A 16,783-nucleotide genomic window follows, 5' to 3' on the forward strand; every position below is an offset into this window, starting at 1 on the left:
TTGGCAGAGCCCTCAGAGTTTTCTAAGTTTAGAATCATATCATCAGTGAAGAGAGAGGGTTTGACTTCCCCTTTTCCTACTTGGATGCCTTCTGTTTCTCTTGTTCAATTGCTCTGGCTAGGATTTCCAGTATTATGTTCAATAGGAAGAATGAGACTGGGGATCCTTGTCTTGTTTTGGTTCTCAAGGGGAATACCTCCAGCTTTTGCCCATTCAGTATGATGTTGGCTGTGGGTCTGTGATAGATGGCTTTTATTATTTTAAGGTATGTTCATTCAATGCTGAGTTTTTAACGTGAAGGGATGTTGAATTTTATTAAAAGCCTTTTCTGCACCTATTTAGATGATCATGTGGTTTTTGTTTTTAGTTCTATTTATGTGGTGAATAACATTTATTGCTTTGCCTATGTTGAATCAACCTTGAATCCCAGGAGTGAATTCAGTTGATCATAGTGAATTAACTGTTTGGTGTGCTGCTGAATTCAATTTGCTAGTATTTTCCTGAGGATTTTTGTGTCTATATTCATCAGGGATATTGGCCTGTAGTTTTCTTTTTTCACTGTGTCTTTTCCAGGTTTTGGTTTCAGGGTAATGCTGGCTTCATAGAATGAGCTAGGGAAGAGTCCCTCCCTCCTCAATGTTTTGGAATAGTTTTGGTAGAATTAGTATCAGCTTTTCTTTGTATATCTGGTAGAATTCCACTGTGACTCCATCTGGTCTAGGGCTTTTTGTTGGTGTTTGTGGTGGTAGGTTTTTATTTTTTTAATTACTGTCAATCTTGGAACTTGATATTGCTCTGTTCAGTGTTCCAATTTCTTCCTGATTTAATCTTGGGAGATTGTGTGTTTCCAAGAATTTATCCATTTCCTCTAGATTTTCTAGTTTGTGTGCATAGAGGTGTTCATAATAGTCTATCAGGATCTCTTTTCTTCTTCCTAATCCTCTTACACTCATCTGAGGATCTTTTGTATTTCTGTGGGGTCAGTTGTAATGTCACCTTTGCCATTTTTGATTGTGCTTATTTGGATATGCTCTCTTTTTTTTCTTTGTTAACCTAGCTCTATTGATCTTGTTTATCCTTCCAAAGAACCAACTTTTAGTTTCCTTGATTCTTGATATTTGATTCTTTGTATTTGTATTATTTGATTTTGTGGCCTCAATTTTATCAGATCCAGTCTGATTTTAGTTATTTCTTTTTTTCTGCTAGCTTTGGGGTTAGTTTGTTCTTGTTTTTCTGATTCCTCTAGGTATGATGTTAGATCATTAATTTGAGATCTTTCCAACTTTTTGAGGTAGGCATCTAGAGCTATAAACTTTTCTCTTAACACTGCTTTTGCTACATCCCAAATATTTTGGTATGTTGTGTCTCTTTATTTATTCTAATTTTTTTAAATTTCTGCCTTGATTTTATTGTTTACCCAAAAATCATTCAAGAGCAAGTTGATTAATTTCCATGTAAATGTGTGCTTTTGAGAGATCTTCTTAGTATTGATTTCTATTTTTATTCCACTGCAGTCTGAGAGAATGGTTGGTATGATTTCAATTTTTTAAATTTATTGAGGCTTGGTTTATGGCTGAATGTGTAGTCAATTTTGGAATATGTTCCATGTGCAGATGAGAAAAATGTATATTCTGTGACTGATGGGTGGAGTATTCTGTAGATGTCTTTTAGGTCCAATTGGTCAAGTACCAAGTTTAAGTCTAAAATTTCTTTGTTAGTTTTCTGCCTTAATGATCTGTCTAATGCTTTCAGTGGGGTGTTGAAGTCCCTAACTGTTGTTATGTGGCTAAGTCTTTTCATAGGTCTAGAAGTACTTGTTTTATGAATCTGGTTTCTCAAATGTTGGGTGCATATGTATTTAGTATAATTAAGTCTTGCTGAATTGAGCCCTTTATCATTATGTAATGCTCTTTTTTGTCTTTTTTTTTCACTGTTTTTGATTTAAAGTCTCTTGTATCTGACATAAGAATAGCAACCATTGTTCTTTTTTGTTTACTGTTTGCATGGTAGATCTTTCTCTAACCCTTAGAGCCAGTGGGTGTCATTATGTGTGAGACGGGTCTCTTGAAGACAGCAGATAGATGGATTGCATTTTTTTTATCCAACTTGCCACTCTGTGCCTTCTAAGTGAAGCATTTGGGCCATTTATATTCAAGGTTAATATTGATATGTGAGGTTTTGATCCTATCATGAAGTTCTTAGCTGGTTGCTTTGTTCTTTCTATTAGGTGGTTGCTTTATAGAGTCAGTGGGCTATGTACTTTAGTGTTTTTGTGGTAGCAGGTATTGTTCTTTTGTTTCCATGTTTAGAGTTTCCTTAAGGATCTCCTGTAAGTCTGGTCTAGTGGTAACAAATTCCCTTAGCACTTGCTTGTCCAGCAAATATTTTATTTCTCCTTCACTTATGAAGCTTAGTTTGGTGTGACAAAATGAAATTCTTTGTTGAAATTTATTTTAAGAATGCTGAAAATAGGCCCCTGATCTCTCTTGGCTTGCAAGGTTTCTGCTAAGAAATGTGATATTAACTTGATGAGGTTCCTTTTGTACATAATCTGCCCTTTTTTTTCTAGCTGTCTTTAAATTTTTTTTCTTTAGCACTTACCTTGGACAATCTAGTGACTATATGCCTTGGTGTTGATTATTTTGTATGATATCTCACAGATGTTCCCTATATTTCTTGCATCTAAGTATCTACCTCGCTAGCAAGATTAAAGAAGTTTTCTTGAATTATTCCTTCAAATATATTTTCCAGGTTGTTTACTTTTTCTCCTCTCTCAGAAATTCCAGTAACTCACAGATGTGGTTGCTTTATGTAATCCCATAATTCTTGAAGACTTCGTTTATTTCTTAAAAATCTTTTTTCTTTATTTTTGATTTTTGTCTGACTTAGTTCAAAAGACTGATCTTCTAACTCTGAAATTTTCTTCTGCTTGGTGTAATCTGTTGATAAGTCTTTTGATGGTATTTTGAAATTCCTTGAGTTTTTTTTTTTTTTTTTTTTTGAGATAGAGTCTCGCTCTGTCGCCCAGGCTGGAGTGCAGTGGCGTGATCTTGGCTCACTGCAAGCTCTGCCTCCCGGGTTCACGCCATTCTCCTGCCTCAGCCTCCCGAGTAGCTGGGACTACAGGCGCCCACCACCACGCCCGGCTAATTTTTTGTATTTTTAGTAGAGATGGGGTTTCACCGTGTTAGCCAGGATGGTCTCGATCTCCTCACCTCGTGATCTGCCCGCCTCAGCCTCCCAAAGTGCTGGGATTACAGGCACGAGCCACCACGCCTGGCCTTAACTGAGTTTTTTAATTCCAGAAGTTCTGATTGATTTTTTTTAAGATGTTTATTCCTTCCTTCATTTCCTGGATTGCTTTAGAAGTTTCTTTGTGTTAATTTTCAACCTGATCTTGAATGTCGTTGAGCTTCCTTGCAATCTATGCTTTGAATTCTTTTTCTGTCATTTCTGAGTTTCCATTTTGGTTAGGAATCATTGCTAGAGAGATAGAGCAATCCTTTGATTGTGTCACCACATTCTTATACTTAATGGTGCCAGAATTCTTATACTCTTTCTTTCCCATCTGGAGATGCTGGTACCTCTAATTTTTGTAATTGTTTTTGTGTGGGTAAGATTTTTTCTTTTTTGTTCTTCTTCTGTAATGTTATTATGATGTTATTTTTATTTTTCCTTTTCCCTTTTTCCCCATCCCTAGGGGTTGTGACTGTAGAGAAAGCTGGGTAGGGTATTATAGCTTTGCTTCCATAGCCCTATACACTTCTTTTAGCAGGTTTTATATTGCACTGTGGAGTACAATCTACAAGCCTGCAGATGGCACTTACAGGTAAGAGCTGGTGCTGGCCAGTTTGGCTGTGTATATACTTGATCCTTGTTTAGTGGCAGAAACTCTCTGTTGCTTCAGGTAATGAGATGATTTGTGAAATGTATGGTTGTCTAATCTCCCTACTGAGCCCTGGGAAGGGGGGTACAAGGGGCAGACCTGGACTGGGAAGGTCCATGCACAGATCCTCCAATGTCAGGCATAGACACCAGTGCCAAGGGAGAATCCCATGAGAAGCCACCAAGTGCCTAGAGGCGTGCCTAGATGCGGAGCTAGGAAACCACCTTGGCTCTAAGTTCTCTGCACAGAGAGATCAGGGATGCCCTAAACTACCAATCCAGAAGAGTGAGTCCTCCATATGCCTGGAGATCTGCCTGAGCATGGTACAGAGAGAAGACCCCTGCACCAAGATCTCTGGACAGGAGGGCTGGGGTAACTCAGGCTGCTGAACTAGGCAGGCAGGTGCTCTGAATACCTGGAAATCTCCTTGAGCATGTAGCAGAGAGGACCCCACTACACTAGGATCTCTGCACAGTAAAGATTGGGTGGCTCAGTCTGCTGATCTAGCTGAGCTGGTGCTCAGAATGCCTGGAGATCTGCCTGGACATGGAGTAGAGAAAACCCCACTGCAACATGGAAATCATTTTTTTTTAATTCTCACAACTAACTTACTGAGATAGGTATTTTTATCTCTATGAGGGAAATGAAAAAACTCAGGAACAGAGAGAAGATGTACCTTGCCAAATACACCAATAATAATTAAGCAATACTTCAAAATAGGTATTTCTGACTCTAGAGTTCTTAAGAATGTCTTGAATTCTCAAGGCAAATATCATTGGTCTTGATCAATTTTAAATTGTGGTTCACCTGATTTATAACTGATCTGTTTTATTTTTATATAAATTTGATCACAATGGCTTAAAGCCATATAAACATTTGAAGAGATTATGCAGCTGGATTACTCATTAAGCATTAATTCGGGTTAAAGGATATATATATAAAAATACCAAATATATTAATACCAAATAATATAAATTAATACCAAGATAGATATACCCTGATTTTATATATATAATAGATATACCCTGATTATATCTATATAACAGATATACCCTGATTTTGTATATAATATAATATTATATATATTATATAAAATCAGGGTATATCTATTTTGGTATTAATTTCTCTTCTTCTAAGGAGAGTAAATGACATGTTTAATTATAAAGACGCATTGATTCATTTGGATCCCTGAGCACATTTTACAAGAAACCAATTCTAGTCATTTTAGTCATATCAATTGAAAAATTACTTATAAAGAGTGATAAAGAAGAAAAATATTATCATAAATACGTAATATTTTATATTCAAGGTAATATTTTTTGTCTTTTATATTTAATGAGTCCAAAACTGATCTTTGTAACTATTTTCCTATTAAATCACCACCTACTATTTTAGTAAATTTGAATAAGGCAGATTCATCTTAATCTTGAAAATTTTTTAGCTCCTATTAAGCTCCTTCGTTATGAAAAATACTCGCTTGGATTCTCTGAGAGGCTGATGAGCTGTTTCTAAAACCATATGTCCTCGAATCTGAGGGTGGAGTGACCTTGGAATTTATATTTGAATTATCCAAATTATTTATAATTTAAGACAAAGCTCAAGCAAGTGAATTTATTAGATTGTCTTCTTCAGTGAGAATCTTATTTGGAGTTGGATTACGGAAGGAAGCAGCACAGTACCTAACTTCCAAACCTATCACTCTTGGTAAATGCTCAGCTATGAAACCATTACAAGTGGGGATCAGAGGCTTAATGCTTACAAATAAATTTATTCATGATGCCAAAGTATTATAGCTAAAGTAATTTACCTCTCAGTACTACATTTCATTAGGGAAAATTAGATGTAAATATATATCTTAGCAGAAAAAAATATAAATATATATCTCACTGGAACAAACAGAAATGGTCATGTTTTTATTCTGAAGTGTATTGTGAGTGAAAAAAGCCTAGAGGAAAAGAAAAAAATCTGAATACTTTCTGTGAGAACTCCACTTTATGAGTTTTATGTGAATGATAAAATTTAATTGACAGAAACCTTTTATGATCTTCAGTTCACTTTTCAGGGGGACTAACAGCATTTCTGAGTCTCCTGAGTCAAGATCATATGAAGTTACATCATTTGGCAGTAAGGAAGCCAACAAGATCAGCAAGCCATGTGTCAGCATTTGTCTGCAGGTACTTCTTTGTGTGCTTACTATTTATATTTATAATCTCATGTAATCAAAGGGAGACAAATGATTTTGTTCATGTCATAGAGGAAAAAAATTACTTGTTATTTAAAGTCAAAATGTATGTAGTAACTTCTGCCTACTAGGAGGCATGGCACATTTTTATCAATAGAAGTAATAATCTCCTTATTGCTCTATTCCTCTGAATTTTCTGTTTTAGAATAGTATGCTGCAAATGCAAATGTCTTGTGTAAGTAGGACATTTATGTTCCAGTCATTTTTTTCAGCTGTGAAGGAGAGAATTCTGCATTTTGATCAAATCAAGTGCAAAGACACAAACAGTCTTGGGAGAGGAGGTTTGAGTGAGAATCATAAGAGAGCGTGAATTATGAACCTAGGGTGATCACAGGAACCTAGGTCCCTGCAATACATAGAAATCTAATGGGTCTACACAGTATAGGAGGCAGCATGTGTGGGTAGGTATATTCCAATGTGTACTATGTTTGTGCAAGTATAGTATTACAATAAGGTTATGACTCCATTTCTTAATGTTTGTCTGCTAACAACTCTTAAGCTTCTCCTCTTCCTTTTCTTCTTTGGTCCCACATGTGGGCAACCTGATTAGAAAGCCTAATGCTTTCTCCTTTGGCACCTGCAGGAAGTTCAAGCTGCATACAGGAATCCTCACCTCAGTCTTCCTCTCTAATTACATAAAAACCCCATGCTAGTCTTTTTTCCCTCCTCTGTCAAACTACTTTTGGATTTGCTTGGAATCTATCTTCCTCAAAAAGCCTCATTATTTGAGTAGTAAACCTTTTCTTTTAATTAATTAATTTTTTTTTTGAGACAGTCTCCCTCTGTCACCCAGGCTGGAGTGCAGTGGTGCGATCTCAGCTCACTGCAACCTCCACCTCCCAGTTCAAGCGATTCTCATGCCTCAGCCACTTGAGTAGCTGGGACTACAGGAGTGCACCACCATCCTCAGCTAATTTTTGTATTTTTAGTAGAGATGGGGTTTTGCCATATTGGCCCAGCTGGTCTCAAACTCTTGGCCTCAAGTGATCCACCTGCCTTGGCCTCCCAAAGTGCTGCGATCACAGGTGTGAGACACCAGGTGATATGGTTTGGCTGTATCCCCATGCCAATCTCATCTTGAATTTCCATATGTTGTGGGAGAGAGCTGGTGAAAGGTAATTGAATCATGGGGGCTGGTCTTTCCCATGCTTTTCTCATGATAGTGAATAAGTCTCAGGAGATCTGATAGTTTTATAAGGGGGTGTTTCCTGCACAAGCTCTCTCTCTTTGCCTGCCACCGTTCACATAAGATGTGACTTGTTCCTCCTTGCCTTCCCCCATGATTGTGAGGCCTCCCCAGCCATGTGTAACTGTTAGTCCATTAAACCTTTCTTTTGTAAATTGCCCAGTCTCCGGTGTGCCTTAATTAGCAGTGTGGCAATGAACGAATACACCATGCCTGGCCAATAAACTTTTTCATACCCTCTTGGTGTATCATTCTCAACATTCAAACAAATTTTGGATATAGGTTCATTCCCTTGTGTTACATAAGCATGTAAGTACATTTCAGTATATATGCACAGTTAGATTTTAGATTTAGGTGGAATTTATAGGGAGAACCCTACTATCAGAAAGAGAACTCAAAACTTGTGAAAGGAAATAAGAGATCTGAGTAAATATTTTTCTGAAGTCCGTGTTTAAAATTCACATTGAGTGAATATAGCTAAAAAGTCATTTTGAAAATTAAGGAGCTACTGAGAAAGAGATAATCACTTTTAAAACAGCATCTAATACATAAGCTTTTTTCTTTTAAATATCAGTGAGGTTTTAAAATCCTACCCATAGTTACAGAGTACAAAATAGAGTCTCAGGTGACTATGGCAGGCATAGATATAGATTAACATAAGTTCTTGCATTTGCATGGCTCTAGTCAGAATCAAATCAAGGACAGAAATAGACAGATGAGATAAAACCAAATGTTGATAGAGTCTATACATGAACTTGGCACCGTTAGAGATGGAAAGCCTGAGTATTACTTCTGTCAATTCTGGCACAAGGTAATTAGACTGATAAGGGCAAAGTATTATGATCAGATGCACTGGATGACATTTAATCACATGATGATTAAGAAAAGAGGCATGTGGGTTTTTTGAGGTGTTAGGTGAGAAAATTCAGGGAAGTTATATGTTTAATATATGCCATTCAAGAAAGGAACATTCCAACCATTTTTTTTTTTTTTTTTTGAGACAGAGTCTTGCTCTGTCACTCAGGCTGGAGTTCAGTGGTGTCATCTCGGCTCTGGGTTCATGCCATTCTCCTGCCTCAACCTCCCCAGCAGCTGGGACTATAGGCCCATGCTGCCACGCCTGGCTAATTTTTTTGTATTTTTAGTACAGACGGGGTTTCACCATGTTAGCCAGGATGGTCTCAATCTCCTGACCTCGTGATCCGCCCTTCTTGGCCTCCCAAAGTGCTAGGATTATAGGCATGAGCCACTGCGCCCGGCCATTCCAACCATTTTTATGTCATCAGCATCAATGTGGTTTCTTTAGAAAAAATGAAGTTTCGGGCTGGGCATGGTGACTCATGCCTGTAATCCCAGCACTTTGGGAGGCTGAGATGGATGGATCACCTGAGATCAGGAGTTCAAGACCAGTCTGGCAAACATGGTGAAACCCCATCTCTACTGAAAATACAAAAAATTAGCCAGGTGTGGTGGTGAATGCCTGTAATCCCAGCTACTCAGGAGGCTGAGTCAGGACAATCACTTGAACCTGGGAGGTGGAAGTTGCAGTGAGCTGAGATCACGCCACTGCACTCTAGCCTGGGCAACAAGAGGAAAACTCTGTCCAAAAAAAAAAAAAAAAAGAGAGAAAGAAAAGATGAAGTTTCAAAAGTCTATCCAAAGTGGCTGTGTTGGGTCATTTTACTTCTAGAGAGGGTTCTGAGGTTGAGGTCCTTGGATACACTATCCAAATTAAATCATGATCTCTTAGAAAAACAATTATTCCTTCTAAAATATAATAAAACCCAGCTAGCTCCCTTAGGAGTTGTTAACATCTCATTGCTATATCAATGTTCAGCAGAAGCACAAGGAAGAATTATATTCAAGAAATTATTCTGACAGATAATAGTTTGAGGTCTTGTTAAAGGTTATTAAGGGTTATGTCCTCCAAATGATTTTTCCATCACAGTAGGAACAGATACACCAAACAGCCTGAGTAAGAATGAGCACCGCCATTTGAATTAGCTGAGAACTGGATTGTTAAAACCCAAACAAGGTCATGTGCAGTGACTCACACCTGTAATTGCAGCACTTTAGGAGGCCAAAGCAGGAGAATCTCTTGAGGCCAAGAGTTTCAGACCAGCCAGGGCAACACAGTGAGACCACATCTCTTAAATATATATATATTTTTATTAGCCGGGCTTGGTGGTGCACACCTGTAGTTCCAGCTACTCAAGCGGCTGAGGCAGAGAGTATCCAGAGCCCAGAAGGTGAAGGCTCCAGTGAGCTAGTATCACACCACTGCACTCCAGCCTGGGCGACAGACCAAAACTCTGTCTCTAAAAAAAATTTTTTAAATTTAATTCTAAAATAAAAAATGAAACACAAACAAACAATGTTATAATCAATATTCAATAGAGGCACTGCAAAACACTTTTAAACGATAAAATCTTCATTTAATTCTAATTAGGTTGCCTTAAATATTTCTAGTTAACACATTTTTTTCTCCATTTACCACAGATTTTCATTCCACCATCTCTAAGTGAATGAAGGAAAGGTAATTCTGTTGTGGCACATTTTAGAAATTACACTGTTATTGAAGGTAAGAAATGCAGTAACTTTAGTTATACCAAGAGAAAAGTTACGATTACATGAGAAAGACCAAATGGCTTACAGTCCACTTGCAGAAGCCAGTAGAATGTCAAAACAGAAATGTGTTTCATTGGGAATCTCCTTAAACAAAATCATGAAATAAGGAACAACTCATAATGGATTCTACAAAACAAATTACTTTGAAAGAAGTATTAATATCATATAATTGTGCCTATAACAATATTAAACAGTAAAAATACACTAGCTGTAGCCACTTTGAAGATAGAACCTATAGATAATGAGCAGAAACAAAAATCAAGACTGTAGCTAATTGTTTTAAGAGACAAGAGCTAAAGAGTAGAGAAGAGTACTTTGCAAGGGGATAATTAGACTTGTGGGAGTCAGAATCCAATCTCGTTAATGGTATGAGGCTTTTTATTCTTTTCCACAATCAATTATTTAAGCCTATTTCAGGAATTTACACAATGAATGCAGTCAAGGTACAGAGATTTTGGAGGACATGAAATTGTCCAAAGATGCACTGAGAGTAATTTAGTCTACACTGGAAAGTTTCCAATGTGTGAGTACTTGTAGAAGCTCTAAAACGGATTATTTTCTTTCAACTAAAGTCTTGGGAAGACTTATACACTTTAGTGACTCTCAGGACTGATAGAGCCTAGCAAATAATCTGGAGACATTTGACACTCTATATATCCATCAAATATTGAAAACCAAACACAAAAATAACAACTATCTATTAAGCACCTATAATATACCAAACACTCTGTTAGGTCCTCTCTCTCTCTCTCCATATATATACATATTATATATATATAAAGTATATATAATATATATAATATATATTATACAGATATATAATCTCGTTTAATCAAGGAAAGCTTTATAAGCCTTTAAAAAAATGGGGACTTTGTGACTCTGAGGGCTTAAATAACTTCCTGAGGTCACTCAGTGGATTAGTGGAAGGTTGAAGACTAATACATTGCTCAGATTTTACTCTGTCAGACGCCTCTTTGTAGATTCACATGGATAGTATTGAAATTAGCTCTACTAATTCCAGTTTTTCAGTCACGTTTGCAGGTCAACTTTACACCATTTCTTGTTTTTTTTCTGGTCACAAGGTACTATGAATTATTAGTGTCTCCTCCAAATTCTTATGTTGAAGCCTTAATTCCCAACGTGGTGGTATTAGAAGGTGGACCCTTGGGAGGTAATTAGTTTTAGATGAGATCATGAGTTTGGAGATTCTATGATTGGACTAACACCATTATAAGGAGAGGATGAGACTGGATCTCTCTCTCTCTTCACCATGTAAGGATACAGCAAGAAGATGGACAAGAAGAAAACCAAGTTTTGGTTGGCCATCTAAAAACCAAAAAGAGGGCTCTCGCCAGGAATTGAATAGCAGCAGTTTGTTATGGACCTCCTAGCCTTCAGAACTGTGAGAAATAAATTTGTGTTGTTTGAGCCACTCAGTCCATGGTATTTTTGCTGTGGCGACTGAACTGATTAGAACACAAGGCTAAAGGTAAAACTCAGAAATGTGACGGTATGAATCAGGCCATTCTCTGACAGCTTCCATATGATAGGCTGCTTTTATGAACACTTCCTGTATTTGATAATTTGATCTGTAGTGGTTAAAAAATGTCATATGTGGGGTCTAGCTCTGACTTCATCACTAACCACCTGTCTGACCTGTGGTAATTAACCTTCTCTCAATTCCTCTTCACTCACCTCTAAACTGGTAATAATAATAATAATAGGATCTACTTCATAGGACTGATAGACAATATTAAATGAAATAAAGTACCTGATTCCTACTGTATGCTCAATTTATGTTCAGCAGCTAGAGTTATAAATAGCTGATTTCTATGAGCAAAACCAGTATTTCTAAAAGTAAGATTCCAAGAGCTTTACAAAGCTGTTCACTTGATTTTTAAAATTGATTACAAATTTTTGTTGCTCAGCGTCAGAGAAATCTACAAAGAGCTTATTTATATGGACAAAGGACAACAAAAGACAATTTTCAAAAGGCAATATAATAAAATATGTAAAAATTTAAAGCTAATTAATCAAATAAATGCACAATGCGAGATGCCATTTATTATTTATTAAATTGATCACTCCCAAAATGATACCACTCAATGATGAAAAGAGTGCAGTAAAGAAAGTAATTTTATACATTGCTGAAAAGGACATTTAGGATAATAAATAATATTTTCCAAAAACTATATAAAAATAATAATTTTTAAATATTAACTCTACATCTGAGAACTCCCACTAAGGAAAAATCAAAAAATGAAAAATCACTATAGATACAGATTTTCATTATAGTATTATGTAATTGAGTGAAAATTGAGAACAATCTAATTACCCAACAAGAAAATTGTTTACAATAGTCATGGTGCCATCTTTTCTTGGCATATTATGTACTAATTAAAATTAAGGTTATGAGGATAATGTGGCATCATGGTAAGGATTAGGAAAAAAAAAGAGAAAAGTGTGATATAAATTGTGTATAGACTGGTTAAGGTTAAATGAGAAAGAGATGACCAGGAAAAAATGATTGCTAGAAAATTCAATATGTTAATAATTGTGTTAGGGTTATGGAATATGAGAACATTATTCTTTTGCAAAATTATAATTTCAATATTAATTATATATTTAAAAAACCAATTTCATTAAAATAGTATGAGTGATTGTGGTAAGAGGTGACTATCTTCAATTCTACATAATATTGGCAAGTTTTAGAACAATTTAAAATTTCTGACTTTAGAACATAATTTATAAATTATGGTGGTTTTTATATGAATAAGATCAAGAAAAAACAAGAACCAAATAGTAAAATTCATCCTAACAGACATTTATGCTTATTATTTTTAGAAGTATTTTCAGTCAAATTAATACTTTCTCAATATGAGTCATAGATGATATAGGACTAATTATATTCATTCAGTAGGTTAAAATTTACTCTGATCGATTAATATCTTTAATTTCATATGTACATGGACATTGATAATTTGTTTTCTCAAAGTTTTGGCATAATCTCTTATCTTTCGGGAGTTTCTTTAGAAGGATCAGTCACAATACCAATATTGCTATATTCTTGCTAAAATCTTTTTAAAAAAGTGTGGGGAAAGGTACACAGTCAACCATTACAGCAAGTAGCCAGAGAGGGCTTTGATTAATAGACAGAGCTTCTTCACAGTAACAGAAGAAGCTCTGAGACTATGACAACAGAGAAAACAATCTACCCAGTGAAATTTAACATTCACTAAGGCTTATATGCAAGTGCTAGATATGGTAGACAGAAGAAAAGATGAGCAAGACACAGGTTTTGGTGTCAACCTAAATTACAAACAGAGACTCTAAAAAGAAATTATGTTCGGCCGGGCACAGTGGCTCATGCCTGTAATCCCAGAACTTTGGGAGGCCAAGGTGGGCAGATCACATGAGGTAAGGAGTTCGAGATCAACCTGGCCAACATGATGAAATCCCGTCTGTACTAAAAATACAAAAAATTAGCTGAGTGCGGAGGCTCATGCCTGTAATCCCAGCACTTTGGGAGGCTGAGGCAGGCGGATCACAAGGTCGAGAGATAGAGACCATCTTGGCCAATATGGTGAAAACCTATCTCTACTAAAAATACAAAAAATTAGCTGGGTGTGGTGGCGTGCACCTGTAGTCTCAGCTACTCAGGAGGCTGAATGAAGCAGGGGAATTGCTTGAACCCAGGAGGCAGAGGTTGCAGTGAGCCGAGATTGTGCCACTGCACTCCAGCCTGGCGACAAAGTGAGACTCCATCTCAAAAAAAAAAAAAAAAAAAAAAAAATTAGCCAGGAGTGGTGGCATACACCTGTAGTCCCAGCTACTCAGGAAGCTGGGGCAGAAGAATTGCTTGAACCTGGGAGGTGGAGGTTGCAGTAAGCCGAGATTGTGCCACTGCACTCCAGCCTGGGCAACAGAGTGAGACTCTGTCTCTAAATAAATAAAAAATAAACATTATGTTTATTTGGAAATAGAGTGTTGCAATGCTGCAACAAACTTTGTGCTTATTCAAGGAAGTAAAGGAAAACAAATCTTTCTAAAGGAAAAAATGAAGAAGAGTACATAATTGTTTTGAAATAATTACCCTTGGCTGCAAAGATCAATAACAAGGGTGACACCAGTCCAAGGTTGGACAGGCAGTTGCTGAACAGATGTTCTTGCAGAAGTATATATATATGTAAGTGTGTGTATATATATATATACACACACACACATCTATACATATACATATACACATATATACACATATATATACTTCCATATATATATATATATATATATATATATATATATATATATATATACTCTTCAATGGCCTTTGTGTAAGGTCTTTGTAGAATCTTTTTCTTTATCAGGTATACAAGGGAGAACCCTCCCTTCATGGACTTCCTTGACTCAATTTGTCAGGAATTTCTTAACATTAGTGACTCCATTTTAATTCTGAAAATTTTCACCCTGGCAACAAGTATATATTTTAATAAGGAAGAGAATACATATGAAAACAATAATAAATATACACAAGTCACTAAACTATATTTCTTTCAGTTATGCTGGGCTGAAATTCTATAAAAGTATTTTTTGCCAAGCAGTTTTAGAAAATGTAAAGCAAAGGCTATTTTTATCATTTTATATTTATTCCTAAATACATACATAATATTTGTGCTCATTATAATAAATTTGGTAAAGTGGGGCGATGATGAACAAAATTACCCACAGACTCTGGCAGTGAACAAAATAGAATAAGAACACTATATCTATCTTTCCCATTGACTACAACCAAACACCCTGGATAAAATACCCAAAGTAAACAAACAAGCAACTACTCTGAAAATTAATAAATGAATTGGTAAAGACCAAACTTGATAAACAATCTTTATTGGGCGAGTTTCCCAATTAATTCTTTCCTCTATTTTCTTTGTGCTTTGGTCCAAGGGCAGCTCCAGCTTCTGGGCAATTTTTTCAGGCAGCAAATTTCAGAAATGGTCTTTCCGGCCAGAGTAACAGGAAAGGAGCTACTCTTTGCTTTAATGGCAGCCCGAATTGTGCATAACTGTGGAGCAGCAAAAGTGGCTAAAACGCCAAAAAAACAAAACAAAGAACATCTTTCAAGACAGGGAACTAGGAAAAGAGAGCCCTGGGAGTCAGATAATAGGGGAAAACTTGCAGAAAGGAGAGAATTGAAAATAGGGATGCCTTAATTCTGTGTGTGAACTGACAAAAGTTCAGCTCAGCCCTGAGCTGTTCATATGTGGGATAGACCAAAAGCAGCGTAGCAATGGCTTTTGAAACTTAATTGACTTTGGAATGCTCCCCATGGGAGCTAAGACAGAACTTCCAGTTTGAACCTAACTAGGTTAATTGCCTGCTGAAACAGCCACAATAGCAGAAAAGCCAACATTCTCCAGTGTATTGTCAAAGGACTCAGAGTCTCATACTATCAAAATGTCCAGGATATAATCCCAAAATACTCACCTTACAAAGAACCAGGACACCCTGAGAAACTCTCAAGTGAAAAACCATCATCAGATCAACAGATGGAATCCCTGAGATAAACCAGATGTCAGTCGGAGAATAACTATGTAATAGTTCAGTCATTTTGAGTTTATTGAGACTTGTTCACAGTCCAGCATATGACCTATGTTGGTGACTGTTCCAAGTGTACTGAAGAAAAGTGTTTTTTGTTATTGTTGGTTTAGGGTTCTAAGTTCCCACTGACTGCCATTTTTCTGGATTATAGATCCCACTTTCTTCTTTCTTTGCATGTCTAGTAATATTTGAATACTGAACATTGCAAATAATATATTGTAGCCACTCTGGATTCTCTTGTGTTCTTCTGGGTATTTTTCTTTTTAATAGTTGGTTAATTTTTCTAGATTCAAACTGTATCCTCACTCTTCCCTGTGGAATGCAGCAGCTGATAACTGCTTATTGCACACAGCATCCAACTGCTGTTTTTCTTATCCTTGTCCACTGAGGGTCTCTGCTGTGGCTGCATGGCAATCAGCTGAAGACTCAGACAAAATGTATTGTTACATTTTTAAGCTCACACATCATGGTTACTCTGCTGCTGGAGAGTTCCCCTTGAATTTCTAGATGCTCTACCAGCTTCAGGCTCTTTTCTGTCTATTTCAAGCTAGTAAATTTTTAGGTTTTCCTTGCTAGATTGAAATATGAGTTGGGAAATACACCCAGTTAACAACAACAACAAAAAAGCAGCAAACTCACAATCTTACCTGGTGAATCTGTCTTTCGGGACTATATGACTCTTTGGTCTATATTTACCAGACACACATGGCTCTTCTCTGCACATTTGTAATTTACTAGCCAGTTGGAGATTTCTGCAGAGCTTAACATGCAGATTTTGGTTCTCACCCCTTCTGTAGTTCTCCTGCTTACAGGATTTCCTTTTCAAATACTCAGCTGCTTCCCTGGTACTGAGTTATTTCACCTGCATCTTTGACCTGGTTAGGCTGGCTTTTTCTCTTTGTTATAGGTGTTCTTAAAGAGAATATCCAATCATTTCCTACCCTTTGTAAACACAGTTTTATAAGAATAAAATTTCCTCTGGCTTTTGTTTGTACTTGAATACTTTCTACTACTTCCAGTTATTTTTTAAAAAATATATTATGTTTAAATGTGGTAACTTTTATTTGTGAGGTTTATGACATCACTTTGTTACCACTATCAGAATTCCACCCAACACCCTCCCAGGTCTTTGATCTGCACTCCCTTCATGGGCAAGTTTTCATAGCTGCCTTTGTTTTTGCCTGCTGTAAAGGATGAAGCTTTAAGTCTAAATAATCATTTTAAAAGAATTCACTGTCACATAAAT

Source organism: Pongo pygmaeus, chromosome 2 (assembly GCF_028885625.2).
Source record: "Pongo pygmaeus isolate AG05252 chromosome 2, NHGRI_mPonPyg2-v2.0_pri, whole genome shotgun sequence".
Classification (NCBI taxonomy): Eukaryota; Metazoa; Chordata; class Mammalia; order Primates; family Hominidae; genus Pongo; species Pongo pygmaeus.